Here is a 15,395-nt window from a genome sequence, read left to right on the forward strand (position 1 = left end):
TGTTCTTAATGCAACTAAATTGAATCACCCTTCTTTACTATTGACTGACAAACCTGACTTCAAGCACGGCGCAACATAATAGCGAGTTTGCAACTATCCAAAATTACTTTTCAACGATTTCAAAGGGGAAAATGACGGCATAGGACGTGTTTTGATAATTAATACCCGCGAAAGACAAGCTAAGAACATTTGTTAATACTGAAAATGTTCATGGCGGATATGAATTATCTAAACACGTCCTTAGCCGTCATTTTCAACATTTGTTATCAAAGCTACCGCATAATAACAATAAACTTCCCATGATAAAAACAACCTTCAATAATCAAACACCATGGGCAAGATGGATCTATAATAACATTGAGCAAGTACAGTGGTCTGAAGTCTGAACATCAATTCCAATACTTATATACCAACTTGAGCATCCTAGCTATTACTTTCAGTCCTTTTTTCAAGGCCTACTTTAAAACAAAAGCATCAACAACTAATAGCATGATCTCAGCTTTTGTAAATATATACGACAGAAACCCATATAAATAAAGAGTAGTTAAAATAATTCCCCTAATCACTTGAAGATTCATCATCATCATCTTCATGGTCTCACACAACCTTCTCTATAAGCCTCTACCGAACGCCATCTAGAACTGTTTTTCTTGATTGCTCGCTTCCACTTTGCCCATCAATGAGAACATGATTGGATTGGCAGAGGACCAAGGCGACACGTACCAATTCGGAAGTCATAAAGATGGAAAACGTAATTGAGTACTTAAATCACAATGAACACCAAGCAACAAAGGGCATTTTATCGGTAATAATTGGCCCAAGACCAATTTAAGTTGTAGGGGAAACAGGGAGAGGGACTTAAAGAGAAGGGGAAAATGTTGGAAGACTTGGTTTCATGCTCCAAGTTCTGGAGATGAACTGAAAAAGTTTTAGTGACATAACCAGTAAAAAAGCAGTGAAGCAATGCTAAGGAACTTTTATTTTGCCCGCACAATGCTAATGAATAACTATACTAATCTCACGCTCCATCCCACATGAACTATCAACAATCAACAGGAAGCCATATCCAGCAAAAAATTCACCTGCTTTTGAATCTCTTTTTTTACCTTCATCAATTAATATACGGCTAACCTGATCTCAGCTACTTTTGGCATAAATTAAACCATTTCAATTTACAGAGAAGAAAAAGAAATACCGTATCGGTGACGGTGCTCTTATGAGACGTAGAGAATGGAACGATGTTGGTTTGAGACAATGATACCTTAGAGAAAAAAAATACCTCTTGTTAACAAATAACCAAGTTGCATTTAAAACTTAAGAAGCAAAGCACTTGCCATAATTTTGCTGCTCTCTTGCACCACCGTCATTTCTCATCCTTATTGTGGATGCTTTTGAAAGCATACCCAAACAAAGGTCATAACCAACCAACATCAGTTATAAAGATGATATTAAAAAATAAAAAAAGACGAAGAAAAAGTTAAACAAAACATAAATATTTGAACCTGAACCATCCTAAATGATCTTTGAACAATCATGAGTGAAGATAGTAAAATGCAGTTTCAATTTATATGGGAAATAACACAACTGTATTCGAAAGGCTTCTTATTGACCACACCCAAAGGTAGGTTAGAAGACTTAACAAAAGAGGGTCATAAATAGGGTCTTGTCAAAAAATACGTATTTGCTTCACAAAATTCCATACGCCTCTAGACTTTCTCTTCCCATACGCCTCTGGACTTTCTCTTCTCAATTTCCATGCCTTTCTCACTGATCCGTCATTGATCAACATCATCGACCACCACCTTCCCAATCCTGCTCTCCCCAATTACTATTTTCTGGCCTAAAGGCACAACGCAACATAATATCTGGTTTGCAACAACCTATAATCTGAAGTTTCTTTACCTGGGTTTGCACCACCTTTCTCAATTACTAATGCGCAAATAGAACAAAACTTCCTTAGCACAAACTGCCATAAAACAAAGCATCTGACAATCAACCATGTTCCCTTCATTCGTAGCTTCAGTCTATCACCAAAAAGCTAACGATTATGAAATTCAGACTTCATTATCTTACTTAGAGCTTTATTGAAGAGAGAACTCACCCCGCATGGAGAATCCAATACTGAGCAACATGTTAAAAAATGCATACCTCTTTCCTCTTGCAAAGTTGGGCTCAATGTGAAAACTAAGAAACTGAAACTGTAATAAAAAACGAAAGAATAATCGAAATAAGAGATATTCAAATCAAGCTTAGGATATATAAGTTTGATTCGTGAATTTGCATCATTGTACAGCTATTTGAGCCAAAAAGCCATCAAGTTGATTAACACTAAGACCAAAAGAGTTCATAAAAATGGCATAAAGTTGATCTACGGCCGAAGGAAGGTATCGACAGTAATAAAAAATGTAAAAGAAAAAATTCACGGCAAAAATTGTAGGCAAATAACTAAAAAGGATAAACAATTATAAGACACCAAATGTCCATAGTGATGTTACAGCAGTAGCGAAAACCAATAGTACATCCAACAAAGCAAATGGAATAAAAAAATATAGCGAATACAGAGCATACTGAGATGCAGTTGTAAGTTAAAGCGTTCTTTATCATCAAATTAAACATGGAAGTACTTTAGTCCTTGCAAAACCTGTGAAGCCGAAGCATACAAATCAAAAACCCACATTCAACAAAGCTGTAGGAAAAAATGGTATTCTACTGATCGAAAAAGCCGTAAAAAACACAAAAAAAGCTCAAGCATAATACAACTGTTAACCTTACCCTGCCTTTGCCTTACTGTTGAAAGTTTAAGTTTAGAACCTAGTTTTGTTTTTGTTTAAGTTTAGAACCTAGTTTTGTTTTTTTCCTCCACCCCTCTGCTTAATGTATGAGCTGAATTGATTTCAGACGTAATGCATATGGTATTGTCCGGCCATCCACCTGAATATGTAGAGCAAAACGTAAGAAATGAGTTGGATCGAGCCGTTGAAGGTCAGATATCATCTCACACATAAATCTTAGAAAACTAAGCTCAAATGTAACCCTTTCAAAGAAATCCGAAAGGAAATCGCAACTGATTGAAGCAAAAAAGCCCAAATTCCCACAATAATAACCAAAACAATACTGCATATCAGAAGAAAACGAAAACACAAAAATCTACCACTATGAGCTCTAAAGACATCGGAAAAGCCCTTAGAGTAAGCGGAGGCTTCTAACAATGATCAAACACGTAAAAAATTGGGGATTTAATTTAATTAATAAGACTCAACTGACTGTATAAATTAGGCTCTACAAAATTGGGGATCTATATATATTAAAAAATAGACAGAAAGAGGGCGCTTTTGCTTTCCTTTTTGTTTTTCCCCTTTCTTCACAAATCAATAGACGTGAATGAGAGCGTCTAATGAGATGGACGAAAGCTTCTTTAAACTAATGATTAAATTGTAAAATCGATGTTCGAACCCAACTAAAGAAAGATGCGGCTCCCTACCAAACTCTTTGTGTTGAAATAGCGGCTCCTTATACAACTCTAATCTCTAGCTTCAATTGTATTTGTATGAGGCATTTTTACAAACACCTTGGATGCAGACCACCGCACTCGAAGACCACTGTGAGTAATCTATCTGATCAAAGCATAATATAGCATAAAAATGCCCACAATCAAACCATTTTTCAGTAATCTAATGTGTCTCAATCAAACCAAATTTAGTCATTTAGGGTCGACACTAATTCAACCTGTTTCAATCAAACCAAACTGAGTCATTTAGGGTTGGCACTAATTCACCCTATTCTCGAAGCCACCGCTAGTATAGGATTAGAATATCTGATCAAAGCATAGTATAGCATAAAAAAATGCCCACAATCAAACCATTTTTCAGTAATCTAATGTGTCTCAATCAAACCAAATTTAGTCATTTAGCGTGGGCACTAATTCAACCTGTTTCAATCAAACCAGGGTCGGCACTAATTCAACTTGTTTTTGTAAACCAAATTGAGTCATTCAGGATCGGCACTAATTCAACTTGTTTTTGTTTCTGTTGAGTACCACATAGTACATGCCAGTGGGATCCAAATTCGTTTAGAGAAGCTTAAAAGGCAAAGCACTTACTGGTAGGGAGAGCTGGGAGGGCAGCGGCGTCTGTCTCTGGCTATGCGTGTTACGTCCAGGCTAGTAATTAGGAATAGAATGGTAATTCTGTGTTTCCGTGATTTTAGGGAGTTAGTTGAGAAGTTAGTTAGGAGTGAGTGGAGGGAAATGCAGGGGAGTGGATATAAATAATGGGGAATCCCCGTATCTAGTGTGTGTAATCTTTTTCCAAGAAATAATACAAACTTGAATCTTTCTTCTCTGCATTTCTGTTTCTTCTTCCCTAGCTATAACATTGGTATCAGAGCCGTACGGTTCTTGGCCTGTCTCCTCTGTGTCCACCATGGCCGACGGAACTAGAACAGTGGAGGTTCGGAAATTTGAGGAAGCGTTGCGAGCGTTGAAAGAAGCTAACGAGAAGAATGCAACGGAAATTGGGGAAATCAAGAGTTCTCTGAAAGACTTGGGGGATATCAAGGAATTGATTGCTGCCATGAGTGTGAAGTATGATCAGATGGCAGGACACGTCTACGGGAAACAACATCAAAATCAGAATGGAGGGTCTCGTACGGATCGTCAAGAACCACCGGTGTTTACTCAATTAAGGTTTCAAGTTCTTGGGAATAATTCTCTCAGGTCAGATCATTTCTCTCATACGCCCTTTACATTTAATCAGAGATATGCTAAGATTGAATTTCGTCGATTCTATGGTGAAAATCCCCATGGGTGGCTGTATAAATGCGAAAGGTATTTCGAGTATAACGCTATAGAAAATCTTGATAAAGTCAAATTGGCATCCCTGCATTTAGAAGATTCTTCGCTACAATGGTTCCAGTGGTTCGAAAAATGCCATCAAATCATTACCTAGGAATTGTTTAAACAAGGGCTGTTATCACGATTTGGCCCCAATTCATATGAAGATGCGATGGGAGACTTAACCAAATTACATCAGACTGGTACTGTAAGAGCTTACCAGGAGCAATTTGAAATCTCGGCAAATAAGACCCAAGATCTTCCTGAAACTTTCTTTGTTAGCTGCTTCATAAGTGGTCTCAAAGACGAAATCCAACCAGGCGTGTTAATGTTTAGGCCAACTTCTATCACCCAGGCAATAGGACTGGCAAAACTTCAAGAAACAAGTATTGAGGCCATTACCAAGAAAACTAGAATGGGATCCAAAACAGAAGGAAATCATCCATTTTTTGTAAGTAGACCACCTGTGAGCAATGGAGGGTATGCCAGGAAGGAGTTTTCCAAGGAAATGGAGGAAAAAAGGGCAAAAGGGTTATGCTTCAAGTGTAGTGAAAAGTATACTAAAGGGCATGTGTGCAAAAAGAAGCAACTGTATGTGTTGGAAAGTGTTGAGGATGACCAACAACTGAAGGATCAAAACCCAATTCTTGACGTGGATGAAGAGGATAGTATGGAGTAGATGCCTGGAGAAGAACCTCAGATTTTTTTGAGTGCTTTAACTGGTTCAATCTCTTACAGAACCATGAGGGTTAGAGGCAATGTTAAGAAGAAGCTCATTATAATTTTGATTGATTCAGAAAGTACTCATAACTTCTTAAATCCAGAAGTAGTCGAGAGGGCTAACATAGAAATTGAGGACACTGATTCCTTATCAGTATCAATTGCTGATGGAACAAGGATGATGAGTACAGCCATGTGCAAAAAATTTCACTGGGAGATGCAAAGAAACAATTTTCAGGCTGATATGAGGATATTGCAATTGAAGGGATGTGATATGGTCTTAGGAATTCAATGGTTGGCAATCTTGGGCCCAGTCCAGTGGGATTTTAAGAACCTTAGCATGGAATTTCACCTCAATGGCAGAAAGCATGTTTTAAGAGGAGGGAAGAATGATGAGATGAAGATTGTGGGCTCTGGAAAGATGCAGAAACTTTTGCAAAAACAGCCTTAGGGAGCCGTAGCTCAAATCTGTTTGTTGCAAGCTGACTGCAGTATGAGGGAAGAGGACACTCCACAAGACTTGGGAGTTATACTTTCAGAATTTGCAGACGTCTTCCAGGAGCCAAAGGAACTCCCACCCCCCAGGTCACATGACCACTGCATCCCTCTCAAACCAGGAACTGTACCAACAAATGTGAGGCCTTACAGATATCCCTACTTTCAAAAAACTGAGATTGAGAAACAAGTAAAGGAAATGCTTAATTCTGGAATAATACGGCCTAGTGTTAGTCCATACTCTTCACCAGTTCTTTTGGTTAAGAAAAAAGATGGCACATGGAAGATGTGCGTGGATTATAGGGCACTTAACAATGCCACAGTTAAGGACAAATTTCCCATACCGGTCATCGATGAGCTTTTGGATGAATTATGTGGGGCAAAGTTCTTCTTCTCTAAGTTGGATCTCAGGTCAGGTTACCACCAAATAAGGGTTCACTCTTCTGACATTGACAAAACTGCATTTAGAACTCACGATGGTCATTATGAATTCTTAGTGATGCCTTTTGGGCTTACTAATGCCCCTTCTACTTTTCAAAGCCTAATGAATGAAGTTTTTAGGCCTTATTTGAGGACATTTATTTTGGTATTTTTTGATGATATTCTGGTATACAGTCAGTCTTGGGAGGCTCATTTACAACATTTGCAGTTCACTTTACAATTGCTGAGACAACACCAACTGTTTGCTAAAATGACTAAATGTGTGTTTGGTAAAACTGAGGTAGAATATCTGGGACATTTGGTATCAGCTGAGGGTGTCTCTGCTGAACCAACAAAGTTACAAGCTATTAACTCCTGGCCAGAATTAACTAACATCAAAGAGATGAGGGGATTTTTGGGTATCACTGGTTATTATAGGCGGTTCATCCGGAATTACAGTAAGATCTGCTCTCCACTTCATGGTTTGCTCAAGAAAGATTCCTTTGTATGGACCCCTGCAGCCACTACAGCTTTCCTCCAACTCAAAGCTGCTATGACTACAACACCAGCACTTGCTCTGCCCAACTATAGAAAGGATTTTGTTGTTGAATCCGATGCTTGTGGAACAGGATTGGGTGATGTTCTCATGCAGGATGGGCACCCCATAGCTTATTGGAGCAAAGGAATCTCAACAAGGGATCAAGTACTTTCTACTTATGAAAAGGAGCTAATGGCAGTGGTGCTGGCAGTATTAAAATGGAGGCATTACCTGTTGGGTAAACACTTTCTCATAAGGACAGATCACCAAAGTCTGAAATACCTCTTAGAGCAAAGGGTGGGAACACCTTTTCAGCAAAAATGGGTAACAAAGTTGTTGGGTTTTGATTACACTATTGTTTACAAATGTGGTACGGATAATCAGGCTGCTGATGCTTTGTCCAGGAAAGGGGAGTTAATCAATTCTGCAGATCCCATTGCTATGATTCATGCATTGTCTTGTGTGTCTACCAGTTGGATGGGTGAAGTTAAGCGAAGTTGGGAAACAGATGCTAACATTCAACAGTTGATCCTAGACCTTCAACAAGGTCAAACTCATGTTGGATATGCTTGGGCACAAGGTATTTTAACCTACCATGGCAGGTTGGTAGTAGGGGATTCTCCACTCCGAAAACAACTTATTCATGAATTCCACTCTTCGGCTTTAGGAGGACATTCAGGAATAGGCAAGACAACAAAGAGATTGCACAAGACCTTCTATTGGAAAGGACTTCAGCAGGATGTGGCACATTTTGTTTCTGAATGTGATACTTGTCAGAGGTACAAAAGTGAAAATGTGAAGTATCCAGGATTATTGCAACCCCTTCCCATTCCTGACAGAATTTGGTCAGATATATCAATGGATTTCATTGAAGGACTACCAGCTTCTCAAGGTCGGACTGTGATTTTTGTGGTAATAGACAGATTGACAAAATATGGTCATTTCATGGCTCTCTCACACCCATATACAGCTAAAGATGTGGCCAAGGTATTCTTTGATCAAGTGTTTAAGTTACATGGTCTTCCTTCCACTATTGTGTCAGATAGGGATGCTGTGTTTACTAGCCATTTTTGGCATGAACTTTTTACCTTACAAGGCTGTAAACTGTGTCTTAGCACTGCTTATGATCCCCAATCGGATGGCCAAACAGAGGTTTTGAACAAATGCTTGGAGAATTACCTCAGGTGTATGACTGGAGACTATCCCAGGCAGTGGGCTAAGTGGCTCCCTCTAGCTGAGTGGTGGTATAATACTACCTATCATTCAGCTACCAAGACTACTCCTTATTTTGCAGTTTATGGTCAAGAGCCTCCTGACCATACCTTTTGCATTTCCAAGCCTTCTTCAGTAGCTGAGGTGGGAAATTGGGTAAGGGAAAGGGCTGCTATCATCAAACATTTAAAGGAGCATTTGTCTCAAGCCCAACATAGGATGAAACATTATGCTGGCAAGGGAAGATCTGAAAGGGAATTTACAGTGGGAGATTGGGTGTTCCTCAGACTACAACCATACAAGCAAGTTACAGTGGCTTTGCACAGAAATATGAAGCTAGCCCCACGATTTTATGGCCCATATCAAGTGTTGGAAAGGGTTGGTACAGTGGCCTATAGGTTGAATTTACCAGCAGTTGCCAAAATTCACCCTGTATTTCACGTATCCCTGCTCAAAAAGAAACTTGGGGCTAATGTGGTTGCTCAAACGACTCTACCTCCAATCAGTCCTGAAGGGGCTTTGCAACTGGAACCTGTAGCAGTTTTGGAAAGAAGAATGGTTAAAAGGGGAAATAAGGCTGTGGTCCAGTGGTTGGTGCAGTGGATGAACTCGTTTCCAGAAGATGCTACGTGGGTTGATCATTCAGAGATTGAAGAAAAGTATCCCCATTTCCAGCCTTGAGGACAAGGCTGTTTCCAAGCAGCAGGGAATGTTACGTCCAAGCTAGTAATTAGGAATAGAATGGTAATTCTGTGTTTCCGTGATTTTAGGGAGTTAGTTGAGAAGTTAGTTAGGAGTGAGTGGAGGGAAATGTAGGGGAGTGGATATTAATAATGGGGAATCCCCGTATCCAGTGTGTGTAATCTTTTTCCAAGAAATAACAATGCGCGAGGGGAGGAGGAAGGGAGGAGGCGTTGGCGAAGCTGCGTGAGGGAAGGGTCCGGAGGCGTTCGCAAAGAGAGGGTGATAGAGAGAGGCCGTTCTCCCAGGTTTCGGAAATTAGACGGGGAAAGTGTGATTGGGAATAGGACTCTAAATGAACTGAGTCATTCGCGAACTATTCGAGGCTCGGTTCGATAAGAGTTCGTTCGAGCTCGATTCGTCTGCTAAACGAACTGAACCTGAACCTCAATTCTAGGCTCGTTCCGTAAATGAGCCGAACCTGAGCCTAACGGTATTCAGCTCGGTTAGGTTCGCGAACCTATACTTAAATTTAATTAATAATTCAATAGAGGCTATTTGTAAATGTAAAAAATTTTAAGGTTGTATATATAATTCAATACTTATTTTTCTCTCAAATTCTATACGATCAATGAGAGAATTTGGGTTCGCTTGAGTTTAATGAGCTGAGCCGAATTAAACCTGAGTCTTAACGAGCTCAATTCGAGGTTAGATTCGGCTCAGCTCGATTCATTTGAGTTTAATAAGCCAAACTCGAGCCAAGATGTTCAAGTTCGAATCGAACCCGAGCCGAATCCGAGCTGAACTCGAGCAAGACTAGTATCTTAACGAACCCAACCGAGCCGAACCCGAGCCTTGAAAAATTTTAACGAGCCGAACTCAAGCCGAACCTATACCTTAACGAACCTGAGCCGAACTCAATAGGGTTCGGCTCGATTCGGTTCGTTTACAGCTCTACTTGGGAATGATCAAAAAGTATTAAGTATTTACAGACATGCCATTGTTTAGAATGGAAGGCGGAGAATTATGCAATGGCAAAATCTGAACCATTGGTTGTCTTTTGGATTTAAAACCAGTCATGATTTATTATAGTACATAGATAGATAGGAATATAAAAAATTGAAATTTGGTTTGAACAATCAACGGTAGATAAGTTTAAAGTTAAACTAGAGATGATAAATAAGCGGGTTTGAGTAGGTTGAAACGGGTCATAAGTTGAATATGGTCGGGTTGAATACGGGCAAAAGTCGACGGGTTAAAACCGGATTGGGTCAAATATGGATCAATTCATACTCAAGCCCGACCCGACTCGACTCGTTTCCTTCCTTTTATACGGCATTTGGCTGACGTTCCCATATTATTTCCTGCTTCGAGTCGGAAAAAAAGTCAATTTTGATTTTCAAAATAGTTTAGGGTGGTTTGGATTAAAAAAATAAGGAGTGACTTTTTTGTCTCTATTAAAAAAAATCACATTTGTTAGTTTAATTTTGCGTAAAATTTTTGTGACTTATTGATTCGTCTCGGTGAGAGTAATCGAAAAAGTAAATTTTTTTGTTTGAAACTCATATATTTTTTTTATAAAAAGACAAAAATAAATAAGAAAAGACAGCTTTTTACCCCTTTTTTTTTCCTTTTTTAAGAAAACTATGAGTTTTGATGGAAAAGAAAAACTTTTTCGATTATAAATCCTAAAAGTTTGAGGCAAATATAACAAATGCAAAAAAAAAAATTGAATAAAATAAAAATAAGTCACTCCAAAAGTGTGTTGGATAGTCCAGAGCTCTCTCTCCCTTCTCACCGTGTAGAATTTGGAATTTGGGTGTTGTGTACCTCTGAGCCGTCAGATCGTGCATCCGACGGCTCGGATTTCATATCTGCAACTAACGATCGAGAGTCGTTCATTAATTGTTACTTGCCGAAATGAGATTTGAGCCGTCGGATACACGATCCGACGGCTTGAAGGTGCCTAGCACGATGTTGCACACACTATTGCACAACACCATCCCCAATTCGTAGAATTTTCTCTCCAACAAAACACAGTTCAAGATGGAAGAGAGATAAAACACACAGAGAGAGATAGAGAGGGAGAGGAGAGAGAGATCAGTGATTAAAAAGAACGGGATTGAAGAGAGAGAGAGAGAGATTAGTGATTAAAAAAAACCAGGAATTTAGTTGTGGAAATCAGTTGAGTTGGGTGGGAGCAAATTAAATATAATAAACGGCAAGTTGATCTTTTAGTTTCAACTCATATTTAATCTATATGCAAGTCATCTAAATCCATAAAATCAGTAGGTTCATTAAGTTAGTCCAATTACAATCCATATTTAAATATGGGTAGGTTTGGACTAATTATAAATGGATGGGTTTGGTTGAAACCATATTACTGGACCTAAATTGTCACCTCTAAGTTAAACTATTCATAGCCGTCTATTTTATAAGCTAAAATTTAATTTTTGAAATACCTATCGATATCCGATAAATATGATTTTTTTTTGTGAATGTACTACTCTGCGGACTCTACAAAATGAACGATTCAGATTACTGAAAAAAAATGTACGGTAAGACCGCAATATGTGGTGGAACCCATGGTTTCCACCCTAGATGGAAAGAATTTTAACTCTTATATTTATGAAAGTCACTCATGTATTTAATAAATATAATTATCTACACAGATATAACAAATGGATGGGTAGCACAGTGGTACAATGGTGTGTACTCTAACAGTCATTTGTTGCAGGAGGAGTACTAGGGACAAAGAAAATTGGCAAAGAAAATATCCTTAAAGTGCACATAAACGGCTCAAATTTAGAAAATTGGCAAAGAAAATATCCTTAAAGTGCACATAAACGGCTCAAATTTACTGTGCAGTGTATTTTCTTACACTTTAAGGGTATTTTCTTTGCACCTAACATTTCTCTTGTTGCAGTGGTACAATGGTACTCTAACATCCTGACGGCTCGGCTGCTGCCGGGTCTATTAGGCTCCGTTCCAGAAATCTTCTTAAAAAATAAACAGCTTATTTCATATTTTCAAACTCAAAACTAATATAAATGAAAAATATTTTTTCAATTTTTTTTGCATCGTATAAAAGATATCGATGAGATCTTTCAAATAAGATCCATATTGTATATTTTTAGATTTCAATAAGTCCATAATTTTTGAGCTTGAAATTGCCTTATTAAAAAATAAGAGCTTTTTTTGCATTGCGGAACGGGGCCTTAGGGATCACAATGGAAATTTTTTGGTCGGTTTTCATCACCTTATTGGTTCATGTTCTATCCTTGCAGCTGAATTATGGGGGTGTGAATGGATTATCTCTTCATTCTCTTGCCATAGATCACAACGGGTCCAAGATTGATATTGGTGTGGATAGCTCTGCCATACTAAAACTTCTAAATGATCAATAATGCCTTTCACATCCTTTGCACAATTTAATTGGTGAATGCAGCTGGCTCATCTCACAATTCCAATCGGTAGAGCTTAGGTTTGATCCACGGGAAGCTAACAAATGTGAGGACTTGCTGGCAAAAGAAGCTCAAAATATGTCGTTTGGTTTTATTTCCTTTTATGTTACATATGTTGCGTTGTTATTTCAATTACAAGAAGACTGTAGGGATTAAATACCCAAGACTTATTTTTAATTCGTAATAGATAACTTATCATTTGCATAAAAAAAACAGAAAAAAGAAAGAAAGTAAATGTACGAATTTTTGGAAGAAAAACCGCAAAATCACCTTATTTTTAGCAATTCCACCTTACTTTTTATGTGGGATTTTGATCTAATAGCTAAAATTTACCCATTTTTGATCTAATGGCTGAAATTTACTAGGGCATCAATGCCCCAATAGCACATTAGGCATCATAGAAAAATTCCTTCTTACGGCAGTGGTAGGGTGGGCGTTACCATGATGAACATAAACTACTCTAATTGATGCGATTTGATTTCGCCGCTATCCATTAGTTTGGATGCGATTCCACGATGGAATCAACTTCCAAATTATCGTGAGAAGGACGACCAATGCGACAGCGATGAAAATCTCCTTTGAACAAAGAAAAATGATTTTCACACTTTTTTTTTTAATTATTCACGTTTTTTTTTATTCACATGAATGAAGTACAATATTGTCAAATGAATGTGTAAAAAAATGTATTAAAAAAAACAGAAAGTTTAGAAAGCAGGATACTGACCCACGACCTAAAAACAGGATAGGCAAGAAAATGATCAGATGTGGTAGGAACAATTACGTGTAAGACAGTAAAATAATTACAATGCAGACCAATATTTTCAAGGATTTTTAAACTAATTACAGTACCTTATATATATTTCACCAGAACTTCTAGATATTCACCGTTAGAACCCCTTTGAATTCCTTTGTGATTCTGCTTTTTATTATTCATATTTCCGCCTTTTATTTACACAGTACCCCAGGCAAAATTGGTATCAGAGCCTACAGTACTATTTGTTAATTCAAGTAGCCAGATTATAGATCCTTATTATTGTTTAGTTTATTATTTACTGTTATGGTTTAGCATTTATTTGTTTAGTTTGTTATGATTAATGAATTAATTAATGCAATTAGTCCTAGTTTAAGTGAGATTAGATCCCAACAGTCAAAACAAAATATCCAGATTAAAACAAGTTTCCAGCTAATAGAGCAACTTAGCAATAACCTAGATAAAAAATTTAGCTTAGAAGTTAGAGGTAATATAGTAACTAGAAATCAGTTTGAAGAGTTTTCAACAAAATCTCTTGAGCAAACTACCCAGATCTTGAAAAGAATTAGCAGATCCAGATCTTGGAAGCAGTTAGAAAATCTAGATTACTTTAAAGATTTACATTCAAAAATATTAAGGAGAATCAGTAAGTTAGAAGAAAAGCAGCTCATAATATCAGAGAAATTGCCCTGCAAACAGGATATAATAGATCTGATCAGTAAGTTAGATGTTACTCGGCCCAAGGATATAGAAACAGAAACCAAAAAATTAGTAGAAAGTCTTAGATTTGAGGTTGACAGAATAAAACAGAACTCAGTTCAAGTTAAGGCAGAAGTGGATAGTAAACTCCAGAAAATAGAGATTCTTTTAGAAGAAGTAAAGAAATTAGCTAATGGAGAATGAATAGTTGCGATAGTTTATTTTATAAATAGCATTGGAAAATTCGGGAAAAGTTCAACCAGACCCTATCGGATTATCTAGTTTCAAGCCAACAGGCAAAACAGACGAGACTATTATTAAGCAGAATAATACAATTATTGAACTTTTGATCAGCCTTAGCCATAGATTAGTAGAGACATCAGAAAAGTTAGACCAGTTGTCTATTAGAATAGATAAACTCCAGGAAGGAAAGGCTTTAGAAGCTTTAACCTCCAAAATAAACCAGATTAGTATTTCAGCCTCAACCGGACATCTAGAACCTAAAAGATCCAATAGATCTTTGCAGAACCATACATTTTATTATAATATATTTGGCACTCCCGATCCAAATAAAGGAAAGAGACCAGAAATTCCTCAATCTTCAGGAACCTAGTGATGGCGTCTAGCAGTAAAACCAAAGTTAGTGGGATTTCTTTGCTAAATAAAGTATTTGAAAAACAACCAGTTGAAGAAAATAGAATAGAAGGAATCATAGATCCAGAAGTTCAGTTAGACAGATTCAGAAATCATAGTTTAGAATTATTAGACCCAACGGTATTATATAGATCACAGAATTTCTTCAATAGAGAAGTCAGAAATTATAATAGCTATCATGAAAAACCAGTCAGTGTTATAACTGAAGACCAGCTAGAAATTTTAGAGATGATTACTCCGAAGAGTTTCAATGAGCTTAAACAGTTAAGGTTAGGCCTTATACACCTAGGTTTAATTACTATAGGAATAAAAGGTTTAGCTAGACAAGACTTAGGAACCAAAGTATTGGTCATGATTTTTTATAATAGGTTTACAAATCAAGAACAAGCCTTAATAGGAAGCATGGAGTTAGACATGAACAGTAATTGCCAGATCGTTTACTGCATACCAGATTTTCAGATGAGACTTGATGAATTTTACCAGCATATAAAAATAGGAATTAAGGCAAGGGGATATCACATGATCCCTGATGTTCATAACCTTTTAGTATGTGTAAATTTTATAGGAAAACTGAGCAATCACAGTAGCACCAGATATAAGCTTAGAACAGATCAAGCTTTAAAAGCTTTAGGTACCAGAGGTATCCAGGTCATAGAAGCTAAAAAATGAGATTCAGAAATGTTATCAGGACTTGAATGGAAAGTCACGAATTTAGTGCCTAAACAACAACTCAGACCCTGTAATAACAGTTTTTATACCAACAATCTAGGAGAAGTTAATCTTAGATTCAGTAATTATATCTCAGCAGGTAGACATTCAGATGTAAGTAGTTCTATTCATACAGAATTTGCTAGAAATTCAGATGTAGAAACAGAACATATTTATATGGCATATGAACAGCCCTAGTTCACCCTAGATCAATTAGTTAAA

At 37.4% G+C, this 15,395-nt stretch overlaps 1 long non-coding RNA gene across 1 annotated transcript; it reads right to left on the reverse strand.

The window, feature by feature from the left end:
• Positions 1-275: 275 nt before the first annotated feature.
• On the reverse strand, positions 276-4,137 carry LOC131304410 (uncharacterized). The gene is made up of 4 exons (XR_009192396.1): positions 4,014-4,137; positions 2,773-3,776; positions 2,569-2,641; positions 276-2,198 (listed from the first exon to the last, which is right to left on the reverse strand). It is a non-coding gene; the product is annotated as an uncharacterized LOC131304410 (long non-coding RNA).
• Between the last annotated feature and the right edge of the window lie 11,258 nt (positions 4,138-15,395).

Source organism: Rhododendron vialii, chromosome 10a (assembly GCF_030253575.1).
Source record: "Rhododendron vialii isolate Sample 1 chromosome 10a, ASM3025357v1".
NCBI classification, from domain to species: domain Eukaryota; kingdom Viridiplantae; phylum Streptophyta; class Magnoliopsida; order Ericales; family Ericaceae; genus Rhododendron; species Rhododendron vialii.